The 15,015-nt window shown below is 39.2% G+C and overlaps 1 long non-coding RNA gene across 1 annotated transcript; it reads right to left on the bottom strand.

Moving 5' to 3' along the window:
- Positions 1-6,544: 6,544 nt before the first annotated feature.
- Positions 6,545-12,926, bottom strand: LOC103474341 (uncharacterized). The gene is made up of 4 exons (XR_535161.2): positions 12,867-12,926; positions 8,380-8,532; positions 6,744-6,766; positions 6,545-6,639 (listed from the first exon to the last, which is right to left on the bottom strand). It is a non-coding gene; the product is annotated as an uncharacterized LOC103474341 (long non-coding RNA).
- Positions 12,927-15,015: the final 2,089 nt, after the last annotated feature.

Genomic DNA, 15,015 nt, shown 5'->3' with positions numbered 1-15,015 from the left:
GTGAGCGCCGCAGTCTCATATTTATGACCAGCTGCGAGCTYATTAATATTTGCATATTTCAGAGCGGAGCCTCATAAATAGCTCATGGGCTCGGAGTGGAGCTCAGGTAGCTGGAGCAGCCTGCCTGACTTTCTCGTGTCAACATTCTCAGCTAAAGCTCCTTATTTCTGCTAAGAGTGTCAAACATCGTTGTAAAGGTCGCCCGTGTCGTCTGGGTTTTCTTTTGCTTCCTGCCAACCAGCAACTCTCGCTCGACCCGTCAGGAGGCGGCGAGGGAGTCCGGCGTCTGACGGCCTCATAAAGCGAGCTGCTGGATGAGCTCATCTTTATCCACACCTCGTCTTTATGTGTTTGTGCTTTTGAGGCGACGGCTCTTAAATTAGGTTGTTTTTTTTTTCCCAATCCACAATGCTTCGTCTTTTGTAGCCTTCTGTTCAATTTTCACCGTGAGCATGAGATTTGGGGCTGGGTTCACTTCGAACTAAACTAGAAGTAAAGCCAAGGTCAACACAAGCTGACCTTGTGTTTATTTCTGTGTTTGAATCAACACAAAATGGTCTGAGCCTACAGTATTTCTTCTCCAATAGATTTTGTTCCTGAAAAAAAGGCATTCCTACAGTATGATCCTGCCACCACCAAAAGCGACCATCAATCTACACAAAGAYGAATACGATAAATGTTTGTAAACAGTTAAAAAAAAAGATGTGCGTCCACATGACAGCATTTAAAACTCCTGAGAGCGCTGTAGTGGGCATGCCGGGCCAATCGGTGGCGCTGTAACACAGCCACAAAACAACGCAAAAAATACAGAATAACGACTGGCGCTGAGTTTCAGTAGCTGCGTTTCCGTTGACCATAAAATTGCGCAAATTAGAATTGCAAAAATAAATTTGCTTAATGGAAACGCGATAATTTTGAAAAAAAATCATGTATTTTGATTTAAGAAAAACTTTTTGTGTTAGAAACAGGGTTTTTTATTCAAATTTGTGTMWTTTGCAAAACTGCAATCGGTGTAACCCAAGTTCTTTCCTTGTTATTTTCTTCTTCTCCTCTTGTAAGTGAACAATAAAAAAAAACTCCAGCACATTATCACCCCCAGAGGCCACAGCACAAAAAATAAAAMTCACAAAATGAACTTGGGTCATTTTTCAGTGAACAGAAACGACCCATGACCTGAGCAGGWACCGTTAGAACAACATGTAAATTTAAATTGCCCCTTGGGAACAAATAAAGTCATTTTAATTGAATCCAACTGAAGTCCTGGTTAGGTCACTCTGAAAGCAAACAATGTTCTGAAAGAAATACTGGTGAAAAACAAAACTCTTTTGAATTTGGTAACCAAAGGCTAAGAATAAACCTCCTAACACGGGATAATGAGCCTGCTTTTTCCTCTGCATACACCAAACTTTGTAATAATTGAGTTCGTCTTTGGAATCAACAAACATAATTACTCTCACTATAATTAGTAAGCAGTGGAGTTGCTGGRAGATTATTCTCTTTATTTCAAAGTTATCCATTTCCCTTCTTTAAATTTTTCACGGCAGGTTCCGGCATTTTCTTGCGTTTCCTGTGGCAACGCTGAGCTGGCAGATAAGGCRGCAGTGTGAACGTTCTCATTTAATTCCCAGCATGAGCTGAATAAGCCCCGTTTTTAAAACGCCAGACCAGGAGAGATCCAGCTGCCACCACCGAACTTCTCCTTTCCTGGCCAGTAGGAAAAAATGATTAGCTTCCAGCAGGAGTTTTATTGCTCATGTTTCTGCTTCAGGTCACAAGTTGACCTCAGTAATAAAGAACAGAAAGGCCTCGTGTGGAGCTAAAACGGAGCGTCATTAGCCACTGKAWGGTGTTGTGGGAAACTCACTTTGCGCATCAAGCTGTGCGCATTTCTACTATGACGCTTTCCGACTGCATTTTCCTCTCGTTGGCTTTTTGTCTCTTTCCCCTCTGTGTTTTGTTTTTATATCCCGACTCTAAATCCGTCTCCCAGAAGCTCCCAACGAGTCGCCGCCGCGTCTCTGAAAATCTGAGGCAGGCTTAAGTCTCCGTCTACTCTGTCGCCGCGTCCTCCCGTCTGATTCGGATTGCTCCGCGCGGCTTAGGAAAGCCTCGGAAGATAAAGGAGAGATTGTTTTGGCTGCTTCCGTGTTGCTGACAAGGAAACATGGCGCTGAATGCAAAACAAAAAAAAAAAAAAACAAGGCCGTTTCCACAAAGCTTGCTTTGCAGACATGATATTTCTGGGTTTAGAGAGACAGACTGAAATTGTCGTTGTCCTTGTCTGACATGTCTGTGAACTTGTCGACACAAAACACAGAGTGTATACCCCAAACATGAGGATTTTTATTTTCAAATGCAATCACAAGATTGTTTCAGGGAAAAATACATCCTTATTTTTTTTAGTTTACAGCCATGATCTGATGTATTTTACTAACGTTTCATAACTAGACACTAGCAAATAGCTTATAAGTGTGAAGAGATGCAGCACACAAACGCTGACCTTGCACATTCTTATTCACGTATAGACATAAACACTTCAGTATCGTGCTTCAGCACATTGAACTGATAATCTCCTTTCCCACAGACWGCTTATGAAATGGTCCAGAATGCAATGGATCTGTTTCTGAAAATCTTACTAAATGCTTTAGAGTAAATGACTGTAATCCTGATCTGAACTTTTATTTTTTTCTGCCTTTCATTGTCAGGATCTGTAGTTTATTTAAATTCCAGCCCAAACTCTTAAAATGTGTATTTAGAGATGCTTTTAATCTCCAACCACTGAGACAATCTGAGATGAACAATGTATTACACCGATTTCTGAAGAACACATTAACCCTCCAGCCAGAAGGGGGAGCTGTTCGGCATTGGGATATAATTTACTCAYAAAAAATACTATCGAAAATCTGATGATATTTAATATATCTGCATAAACCATTTATAATCAGCATTCCACAAGMTGATTATCAAAAYAGATTAATAAAATGAGCTCAWTTTATTGCTTTAAATCTCAAAACAATTTCCAAGTTCAGTTTATTAGCTCAATAAGTAACGTTTAATCCAGACTATAAGATTCTCAAAGGAGAAAGTCAAATCATTCAATGGAATTTTGCTGGTTTTATTTACACTTAACACAGTAAGATTTAAGACCTGTATCTCCAAAGAAATATATGAACTTACCCAGGATGGATGCAAAAAAAAAAAAAAGCCAGCTAGCTAGGAATGGTATGTCAGCAGTTAGTCACAACACAATGATGTCTGCGTGTGACTCAATTTTTTTTGCCTGACAGAAAAGTCTGTCAACTTGTGATGAACACATTTAAGGCCAACTTACTTTTAATTTAAGACTTTTTTTTACCTTGAATTTGAACGCTGCTGCCACCTGGTGACCGGAGGCTCATCAGCCAAGTATAAATAGACATTAACAAAGTCTTGCTGCCTCTTGTCGGAAGCATTCTAGTCAATATCTGAAGACATTCTAATTTAAAAGTTGTGATTTAGAGAAGATTTAAAGTAAGCTAAACCTGTGAGGATTAGACTTTTCAAAATTAAATGTAACATAGAGTTTAATTTGTAATAACATTACATAATTATTAAACACTGCAACTGAAACTAAATATTTCCATYCAGGCSTTGCTCTGCCTGACCTCCTGTAATTGTCTCATTTCCTTCGCCTGTCTSTCTCTCTCMAGACCATCCAGYGAGGTCTTATAGYACTTTTTCCCCATTCATCATGCGGCTCCCAGGTGCTGAATGCAGGTATGCAGTGAGCAAATAAATAAATATCTGACAAGGTGACGCCTGAATAGATGAGAAATCCTGCGCCGTGTCAAGACGAGCTGCGCAGAAAATCCAATCAGGCCTCAAGTGTCGACGAGATTAATAGCTGCTGTTATTTAGACTCGACGCGAAGGGGCCGGGCGTGTGCCGTTTGGGGCCGGTGAGTGAATGAGGGGGRAAAATAGATCATATTATTCTCTCTGCAGAGATGGTGGTTTTATTTAAAGGCAGTCAAAYGCCAGGAACTTTGGGTAGTATAGGAGGAAAGCTCATAACCCGGTGGGCGGCTGTTCAAAGTCAGCATCCTTCTTTCGTCTTTGGTCTGTATTTTATCGAAGGTGGGAGGGCAGTTACTCTTCCTCGCTGTGGTATTAAAGACAATGAATGTTAGTGGTGACGGGCCAATGTGGACAATATGACGGCCGAGGTCTTAAAGGGAGATAATCACAGGGCGCGATAAACCCAGTCATCATTGACCATGAGCGGCCCTGGGCTTCTTTATGGCCCCAATAACAACACACTTATCTAACACCTTAAAGCACAGCTAAAAATCACTGCCAGAGACATTTTGTTGGACTACTGAAGACCCAAAAGATTCCACATCTAATTTCTATAAAACTCTTTTGACTCCTTGCAAAACCATTCGTATCCGTTTAGTTTTTTTCACAATTTGTCGTGCTATGAGCGTTATTTTATAGTGATTATGGAAAAGTCTGAAAACTGTGACTTGCGTTTGTATTCAGGTCCTTTTCCATCCATCAAGCTAAAGCTGTGCAATATATTCATCTTAATCCGACTGCAAAGGATTTGTAAAAGGTGGCAGGGAAATTAAGATCATAAAAAAGAGGGAGGAAAACGCATTATTCACAAATGTCACTGCAGTCGTKAAGAACTGTCACAATTATTTGATTTCCTGTTTTATGTTGAACAAACCAAGCTGAACAGCAACATTTTCCCCATCATGGCAAATCAACCTTTTCTACTGGTTGTCCCAATTTAAGAGGATTTCACTAAAATGTCAGATCGGATGGCAGGAAATGAAGGCGACTTGCCCTGATGGAATCACTAAACCTGGTCGTCACTTTCATGTTGTTGTGGGTTAAGTTTCTACAAAAATCCCTTTAAGGAAAAAMGAACCCCTCTTGTTTTCATCTCATTTTTTYATTCGACTTTCTGGCCGACACAGAAGCATTTTAATGGCATAAATTGTGCGACACTGAAATTAAATGTTTTTTAAATACATTTTCTGTGTATTTACTTTTTTCTGAATGTTGGTGACAAATTAAGAGGACAGCCCACAATCACTCTCAGCAATTTCCTCCCCTCGTTCCCATTCAGGCGGCTGATTAAAAACAGAAAAAGAGCWATGTCTGTCAGCATTAATTACCTATGCAAATAGGCCCAGCAAAGCAATTATACCCCCATAAAACACGCACTGTGCTTCTATCAAGCGCTGCTATTATACAGAATRAAAAGATGGTTAAAGACATCCAGCTCTATTTCATACATGACCAGATAAAAAGTCATTTCTCAGTGGATTATTTTGCAAACCACCTCAGCTGCATTTCTATCAAGAAATCGAATAYGGCTAGGCAAACATAGAATTAAAAATCAACAACTGGATTYATTTGAAGGGAGATCTGCAGGTGGTTCTCAGTAATATGACGCCTTACTCGCAGTGATGTCGCCATAAATTTGCTCAAAATGGGGGAAAAAAATAGCAGCTTATTCACTCGCTGTCTGCTTTTGCTGACTTTAGCAGTTTAAAACAAATTAAAACTCACAAAATTAATATCTGCAGGAAATCACTTTGGATTTATGTACATTAATAGATGCTTGTAACATTTGGTGCCTTTTTTGAGCTTGTCTGCTGAAATTCAATTTTTTCAAAAGTCAGGCTAGATCCGACTTATTTTTGTTCACAATGATTCTAACAACAAATGTAGCTARTCAACAGCAAAACCAGACAATGGTGACATGTAGAGATCCAATCAGATTTAATGTCTTAGAAAAATGTTAATACATAGAGAAAAATGGTAGCTTCATTCATCTAATTTATCTTTTAAATTATTTCTAGTTAGCCATACTAGATGTTCAARCATCCATAATGACCTCTATTCAGAAGACGAGACGTTATCAGTCAATTACAACCTCATAATTAATATTAATGGTGTCCTCTATCTGTAGAGCATAGCACCCTGTGCAAAGTCTTTAATAAAACAACATTTTTTGTTCCTGCTCAACCTATTTCAGTTTCTCTCACGACGTCTGTTGACTCATTTTGTTCAGAAAGCGGTGAGGCCGAGGAGAGCGAGGACGGGGCGTGAACTTGTTTTATTTGGGCTGCGTGTTTAGAACAGATGAAGTGAGGGGAGAATCAGCACAAATATTCTTATGATTGCATCGCTTTCTCATTCTCTGAGAGCAGTGGGGGAGAAGAATTGGTTTGTCTGCGCTTGCTTTAAAGAAATACGACACACTGATGCACATTATTGATTTTTGACCTGCAAATATGGCCGTTTATATATGAGCATAAAACCAGAGAGGAAAACAATGTTGGACAGAGAAAACTGATCACACTCAGTGGACTTTTGCTTTTTGTTGACCCTTCTGGGACACCGTACAAAGGTCATCCTTACAAATAGTTTGTGTTTGTCACCGTTCTCTACATCGGGCGTCTGATGCACGTACATTTCTAAACTATATTTTGGAAGAAAATATATAGCTAGTCCAGCTAGGGACACGAAAGACCTTCAAAGTACACACCTTAAGATCCGGGGCTTTTCTCTTGCTTTCCCCCATGAAGCGTTGACAGGAAGTGGATGAAGTCAGCCCTTACATCAGCGGTGGAGGATTTGGCAGCTTGAGAGCAAAACAGAAAAAAATCAATTGCACTTTGCCCTCAGAGCCTTGTACCACCTACCAGAACGGAGACGAACAAATTACCTCCTTAAAGGTGACCTTACCTGGCTCACAGTTTGCCAAATTTCTAAAAAAAAAAAGAAAAACACACACTTGTGAGGCTGCCACACCGAGATACAAAGCAAAAGGTTAAAACAAACCAAATGCAGCAGACTAATAGCAGAACTCCAGCAAYAAACAACAGAACCTTTAAATAATTTGCTTCAACAACTGAGAATGGGTCATGTAGACAGAACGCTCCCTAAAATGAGGCCTACAAACACACTGGGAAATCAGCAGTGATGTAGGTCAGTAAAATAACCTGCGGTTGTTGAAGACAAACCTCAACAGACCTGAAGACGGCTTCTTTTTTTATTTTTATTCTTCTCAGAGGGAACGTTTTCTCAACGTTGGGGTCAGCTGAACAAAAATACAAGTGCTCCCAYGTCGCCTGGCCTTTGGTGTAACCGTGACACTCTCCCACTTCTCTAATGAATGAGAAGATTAAACACTTAATGAGAGCAGAATGTCGTCCCCAAACGCAGAGCGGCTTCCAAGGTCAAAGAACAACATTCAYGAGTCGCTCAACTCACCTGACGCATTTACACCAGATCAGACAACAGCTATATTTTTCCCCCTGTGGAGGAATATTAGCAAGGTCTTTCTTTTTCTAAAACGATGACATACCGAAGAAATAGTTYATTGAAAATAATCGTCACCCTGTCAGCTGCTATGACAGATGTCTGCGGTGTGCTTGATTGAAGCTGAACAATTCGCCTGCTKACYTTTAAATTAACACTTGAATCTGGTAGAATAGACCCAAGGCCACACATTAAATAAGAATCTTAACAAGAAAACCCGGTGGTAATCGTCTATGCACTGCATTTATGGTCAGGGTTTTTTATCTCTTGAATTCAGAGAACAAAACAGTCATAATAAATGCAAACTGAATTCAGAAGGAGCTGCTAATAGTAAACTAGTAAACTAGATGCTTGTTTGTATATTAATAGGCTGTGTGATTAGAAAGTTCACAAAAGTGTCAATCTGTAATGGCCATCAAAAATAAGTAGAGAAAACAAAGTTTTTAACACTAATGCAAATGTATCACATTCGTCAAATAAGGAGGTGGAAGTCAGGAGAAATGTTGTCTGAGAACATGAGCTTGGAGATCTAGCCTATCAGCACCCTACACACAGATTTAAGAGCTCATTAGCTCTAGCRGTATTCAGTTACATATGATTTCTGCTCCAGTTTTSATCAGCATTGTTTCCTATTCTTTGCTCTGTTTTAAGTGCATTACCAAAATATTTTCTATCAACAAGCCATCTTACGGTAGTGTAAAGCATGTCATTAGTGAATGAAAGTAGCTAAAAGTCTCACTTTCAAACATATTAACTGCTGTTCTTTCACTTGTGAGGGTTAGAACTTGTTAGGATGCTATTTTGAGAAGATAATTTGTCACAGAATGACAAGCCCTAAATATCTATGTAAGTTAATGCTAATGTTGGTATGAAAGTTAAAATACTTATTTTCACAACTTATCATTCAGTTGGCTTAAACACTGAGGAAATACAAATTGCTGTTGTAGCTACTTATRGAAATCAGTTCTAAATTAAACATAAGGTGATTTAGGGATGCTAGAAGATGTTTATATAGACAGAACACAACTAAAAACCAAGAAGAAACAATAGATTTTCTTACCTAAAAAACTTTATATTCAGCAACATCACCTGCAGTCACCTTGAAGTTTAGTTGCCAAATCCACCAGAGCCATCTGTTGCTGTGTTAGCATGAACTTTGTCGTGACCTCTTCTCCTTAGCTTCGGGTTGCTGCCTCCAGTCGTATTGTTAGTCCTAAAGCAAAAATTGTTCCAAAGACGGATGGTTTTGAGTGCAAAGAAATCCACTTCTATTTACCTTAACAAATTATTTTCTTTGTGGTGAGATTATTGTTGTACAGACTACGTCTTCAAAACCTACCACAACAGAAATATCTAGAACAGAAGACACATTAAGCCAATCCTGAACCACATACAAAGTCTGAGGTGTCTTAGGGAAACATGACTGATCGTTGGCTCAGCGGTACCAACAGTTTCAAGAGTCCCACCTGCCTAGGAAAGCAATGGACAGCTGAGGAACTACTTTCTTAGATCGTCACAGTCTATCAGTTAAAATCAATATCTAACTTACATTCAGGACGCCAGGTTCTCATTATGCCTGTGGCAACAATTACTTAGTTACAGCGGCAATAACAGTGATTGCTGTAATAAAAGCCATTACCATGTGTCATCGAAAAATTATGTTCTTTTGGAGCTAACGTCCACTTTCCAGTCTAAGGCAAAGAAATCCTRTTACTTTGGTTCTTTGTGTCAGAGCAYGTTTGAGTGCAACGCAGTGAAAATGAGTGCGACCTCGACACTTTTTAAAGTTGTTCTTGATGCACATGYTCTGCCATGTTAACGCATGAGTGGAACAAAACACACAGAAAGATTAAACGCAAAGCTAATYTGAAGCAAACGTMATTTTTGGTTGCAGCCACGTTTAATTCCGTTCCTGTCACTGCGCCAGCCATTCTGTTTTCCCCCAAAGGTCAGGATTGTATTTTCAGAAATGATTTMTTTTCACCAGTGAAGTGGACACTTGAACAGATCGGTCGACAACAGGAAAATCATTTAGTCTGATTGAACCGAGGCTCATCCACAGATCAAAAATGAAACGTATCTTTTCTCCTGCCGACCAACCAGGATGTCTGAACGCTCACAGGAAGTCTCCCCTGCTGTAAGGGGACATTTCTCACCAGATTGAAACATAATTTAATGCTCCCATGAGCCAATTAGTTTGCTCTCATTAGTGGGGCTGTAATGGCCGCTCATGTTCTGCTGGAGGAGAGAATAGACWAAACTAATTATCTATAAAAGATTTCAAGACAATAAGAAAGTAGTTGGTGTTCACAAGTCAAATTTAAGCTTATTAGTTAACAATACATAAAACATAAAATCATGGCGAAATCTGTCTCATGACACATTATCCAATCACCATCAGCATTTGAATTTATCTGGTGAAATTTAAGCTTTTATTATAGGAATTACATAGGAAGGAAAGTGTTTTACACCCTCTGACTATGTTTGAGACTCTTATTTTGAAATGAAGGAAGTAGTCTCATGTCCCCCACCCCCTTCAAAAGCACCAACATGACATCTGTGGTCATGAGGTCCATTGAGCACCTGCAGCATTTTCTCCTACCTTAGAACCATTAACACTGGTGTCCCACAGGGCTGTGTTTTCACCCTCCTTTTTTTCAGAAAAAAACACCTTAAGCTAATGAAAAACCTTTTCTTTTTTTAGGTGACATTAAGGAAGTTATTTTAAATTTTGCTGTTTCCATGAACTTTTTCATGTACAGGTTTTAGGGTCAGGGGAAAGRGCAGCTAAGATCCCTGCAGACCCCACACATCCTGGACACAAACTGATTGGACTTTTACCTCCAGGTCTGCGCTACAGAGCGCTATTTGCAAAAACAAGATGTCATAAATGCATTTTTACACTATTATTCATTTCTTCTTCTTCTTCTTTTTTAAACACTGTCTGTATACAATGTTTTCACAAAACCTTTTATTTTTGTTTTTATATATTTACATTTAAAATGTTTTCATTGAGAGAGAGCAAAGTGAAACTGAAGTTTGCTTCCATTTTTGTGTGCACAAACTTAACAAATAAAGCTGATTCTGTTTAAGTCTATATGTAGCCATAATGTACATCATTGTTTTGTTCAGGTGTAGAGGTTTACGTGGTTTAACACTACCCTGAGTTTGTGCTTTAATTAAAATGTGTACACACCACCAAAAAGTCCAGAAGTAATTTTTCAATTGTGGCTGCACAAAATTATTCCAAAGCCCATTTGCAGCCGTTGAACCATGAGCAAACCACTTTTACTCATTTTTCAGGGGTAATATTGCCATAACATGAGCAAGCAGCCAAAACAGCTTTTGTTCATTTTTAACTAAAAGCTGAAATAAAAGTGGTGTGTGCACTTATTTACATATTTGTCTTGTAGTGGCAACAGGAAATGACACGCATATTAATCTAAAGTATWAAGCGTTTGAGTTTTACTAGAGGATCTATAGTGAATCTAGGTACATTCACCAGAGACAATGTTTCTAACAGGAAGAYCATTGGCGGCGCACCGCCTCCTACCTTCATTTCCTGTGTAAATAACCAACCTGCCCAAACAGGACTACAATTTGTGTCCATAAAATAACCACAATGGTGTTGTTCAAGTTTASAGTTTGAACTCAAAGTTCAATTTATTATTGAGTTCGTCTCAAACTAGCCGCTAGCTTTAGCTTCCCTTTAAATGACATTGGTTTCTATTTCCACATTGAAAACAGAGGCGTCAATCAGCCTCCAGCGCCCGGTTCCATCAATCAGAATCACATCGACATTACATGCCGCAAAGTCAAACAGTGTCCCCTCACTGAACGAATTGGCAGTCGAAGCAGACAGATGAGATCGCATCTCGGGAATGCTAATTCACTGGGAGGCTGGATCTGGAGTGGTCGTGATTAAAGACTCAATTTCCCAGAGGTCAGTGTGGTGTGATCACATATTACCGCTAACTGATGGAGTGTCTCTGACACCTGCACTCTTGACGGCGCGGCTGTCAGGAGCGGCGGCATCACACAACCTGTGGCAGCGAGCTGCCTGATGGGAGTCCTGTCACACTTTAAGTCGCTGAGTTCTTAAGCAGCTGTGTTATTCTATCGTGCTCCTCCGTCATGCCGTTGTTKMTGTAAAAGCGTGAGGGAGAGCGGCTGCTGTTCGTGCGGCTGAGCCCTGAAATGCTGCCATCCAGCATTATCTTCACACAGCAGAAAGCCGCGCCATGCCTCACCCCCAGCGAGCGGACGGCTTTATAAAGTGGCGCGTTGCATTGCAGCTGTGTTGCTACAATGTCAGCATTTAAATGCAATTATTTTGAATGTGTATCTTTCAGAMGCAGTCACCTGTCATTACTACAGCAAGCTTCCCTGTAACAGTTACAATTAAGAAAACATTGTGCAGTGCATCATGAAACAGTTGAATTTTTTTTTTTTTTTTTGAAAGTGAGATTAGCGTATTATTAGGATTTACTACAAATAGTGAAATATTTCAAGCTTTTATTTCTTGTCATTTTGATGATTATGGCTCCCATAATGAAAATGCAAAATTCAGTCTCAGAAAATTTTAATAGTACCAATTTTAATACATAAACATTTGTGTTACATATATGTGTGAATATGTAATAAAGTGCAGCAAATTTGCTGAAGGTTGAGCAAAGATAGGAAAGGTTTGAACCCGTTTGTTTAGCTTTTAGAAATGTACTGTGTGTTGCTCCGTCTTCTGCTGCCAATCATTCTGTTCATTATTATTATTATTCTCTCCATCATGTTTTGCTGCTCATTCATGCCAGATCAGGGCTAGGGGATTTGCATCTGATATAAATTCACATGAAATTGGGAAAAAATAAAAAACCGAAGGTCAAAAACAAATTTAGAACAGAATAACAATATTCAGCTTGGAAAAGGTGAATCCCTGGTAAAAAAAAAAACAAAAAAACATTTGACTAGGAAACAATAGATTTAAAAGTAAATAGTCTTTGTTTCCTATTGTCATTACATTTTTGTGTTTTTTAAACAAACAAAATGGCCGTGATTTAGCTCCATAATTCTGCAACTAAGGAAAAACKTCAAATATGTACTTTTAAATGCGTCYCCCTGAGATTCAGGGTTATTCTATAAACAAGTGACAGCTTTTCATGTGGAAAACACTGAAGTTAGTATCTGACTCACAGCTTCCACTTCAAAGCTAACTTCAGCTCATTAAGACAACGACAGCCGCTCGCTGTATAAACTGTATATTAAGAAAAATGTTAAAATGCTTAACTCTCAAAAAACTTTGAAAAAATCAACTAGAAAGCCGAAAGGAAAATCTGAGCGTGAATTTTTCAAATATTGTATATAAAATTAGATCATTATGGCGCAGTTTTACGGAGGTTGACACTGGAGGTCGACGGAAAAGTCGCGTCAGAGAGAGTGTGCGTTTCTATAAAATCATGATTCAACATTCTTCCACGCGTCTTTTTAAGCTGAACATATGAAGATGTAACATGGGAAATATGTATGTTTTATACACCTCAACTCGGTACTTACCTCTTTTGTGTGGGGTCCGAAGAGGTGAAGTACACAGCTGAAGGACAAGGTCAATCAAATTAGTGGTAAACTATGGGAGGCGTAGCTTGCTTCATTTTCTTTCTGTGTATGCATGTTTTTTTTATCTTTCACTTTCAAAACACAACACACGAGGAAAGTCGTGGCTACACATAACTGCTATTTTTATGTACATTGTCTTTTATAAAAGATTAAGTTGACCTTACAGCAGCTACCTGTCCCCACCCCTACCAGTAGGTGGCGACCTAGACAATTGTATTTTTTTATACTGCGCCACCTAGACAGTACGGATGATTAGAGTCCACAAACAAGAATTCTGACTTGAAAACCGTAATCCTGTGGCTAAATCAGAAAGAAAAAAAACATATTTTCTACAGATTAGATGAAGTGAAATGCAATTTTTTTAAATATTTGCTATGTGGTTCAGTTTAAAATCATCTGACAGGAAGTCAAAATGACTACTAACCACACAAGTTTTGGATGTGTTGTAGTTGGCTTTAGTTGGTGTGACACATCTCATTGACAAATACTTGTCCATACATAATTCCTATTATTTCAGCTGTAATGCAGTCATGTTCTTAAATCAGTCAGTCAGTATTTACTCTTTAACATCATCAGTCTTTTTCGTCATGATTTGCTTTTGCTTTTAACCAGAACTGTATATTTCTTCTTTTTGTTTTCTTTTTTTTTTTTGCTACCTTGGACCTAGTGCACATAAGCTGTGATTGGAATACATTAAGCTAAAATAGCGGAGGAGAAAAGAAGAAAAGGAGTAAGTGGTTTCCTGTTGGTGCTCAGAAAGGAGTCTAAACCCAGCTGACTTTCCAATGCGACATGTAGGTTTCTTTATCAAAGCATTCACTAAAGCAAAACTGAAAAATAGAGGAATTATATTCTGGTTGGAATTATGTTCTGTACTGTAAGAAAGCTAAAGTGCATCAAGCAATCCAACACTCAATTATGTATTCATGCTTTTCTGCATAACATCCTTTAAAGTAGCTGAATTGGGAGTTAACAATGTGTTACTGGAAACCTCATGGATGATGGTGTGGATGAATCTGGCACAAATCTTAAGTAACATAAAAGGGGACTGCTATGGTTTAAAGTATCTTTAATAGATTTCCTGCTAAATCTGTGAGCAGGAAGCAGTAACAGTCATACTGGCAACAGATCTGAAGAGGCCCCTGACTGAAGAGACTGTTGCTGTATGATGGCAAAAATGATATTCTGCAGTAACATGTCCTGGATGACACCATCAATTGTTGGCGAACACTGCTAATCCACCTCATTTGCTTTTGCCTCTCCTCTTTAAATCTGTGTGTGGCTGAATGGTCAGGTATTGAGCTTTTGAGATGATAACCATTGGCTGCACAGTGGCGCAGTTGGTAGAGCTGTTGCCTTGCAGCAAGAAGGTTCTGGGTTCGATTCCCGGCCCCMGTCTTTCTGCATGAAGTTTGCATGTTCTCCCTGTGCATTTGTGGGTTTTCTCCGGGTACTCCGGTTTCCTCCCAACATGACTGTCAGGTTAATTGACATGACTGTCAGGTTAATTGGTCTGTCTAAATTGTCCCTAGGTGTGAGTGTGTGTGTGTGTGTGCATGGTTGTTTGTCCTGTGTGTCTCTGTGTTGCCCTGCAACAGACTGGCAACCTGTCCAGGGTGAACCCCGCCTCTCGCTCGGAACGTTAGTTGGAGATAGGTACCAGCACCCCCTTGGATGGATGGAGATGATAATCACCTGCTCCAGGTTGCTAAAAAAAACACACAAAAAAACAAAACTAAAGACACCTTGTCGCCATGGTTACGCATCATGCTAATTGTCCAAAGGTGAAAACTAAAGTAAGAGAAAAAAAATCCTGCCAGCTGCACAGCATCCAAAATCAGAATGAATAATTATTCAAACGTGCAAAAAAAAAAAAAATTTAAATTAACACAAATCTACAAAAAGAAATAAATCGGAACCAATGTAACAGAGTTACTCCAACACCCTGCCACCATGAGAGCCACATTTCTAGAGAATTCTCAAAGTTCCAAGTAGGAAAAATCAGCTGGAGCGTCACTTCTAATTTCCTGAAAAATCCAATATGGCTGCCCAGCCCTGTCATGTTTTTAACATGCTGTTTATTGCTGAA

This window comes from Poecilia reticulata, linkage group LG2 (genome assembly GCF_000633615.1).
Source record: "Poecilia reticulata strain Guanapo linkage group LG2, Guppy_female_1.0+MT, whole genome shotgun sequence".
NCBI lineage: Eukaryota > Metazoa > Chordata > Actinopteri > Cyprinodontiformes > Poeciliidae > Poecilia > Poecilia reticulata.
The sequence above is the reverse complement of the archived record's forward strand: the minus strand, read 5'-3'. Positions and strand labels throughout refer to the sequence as shown.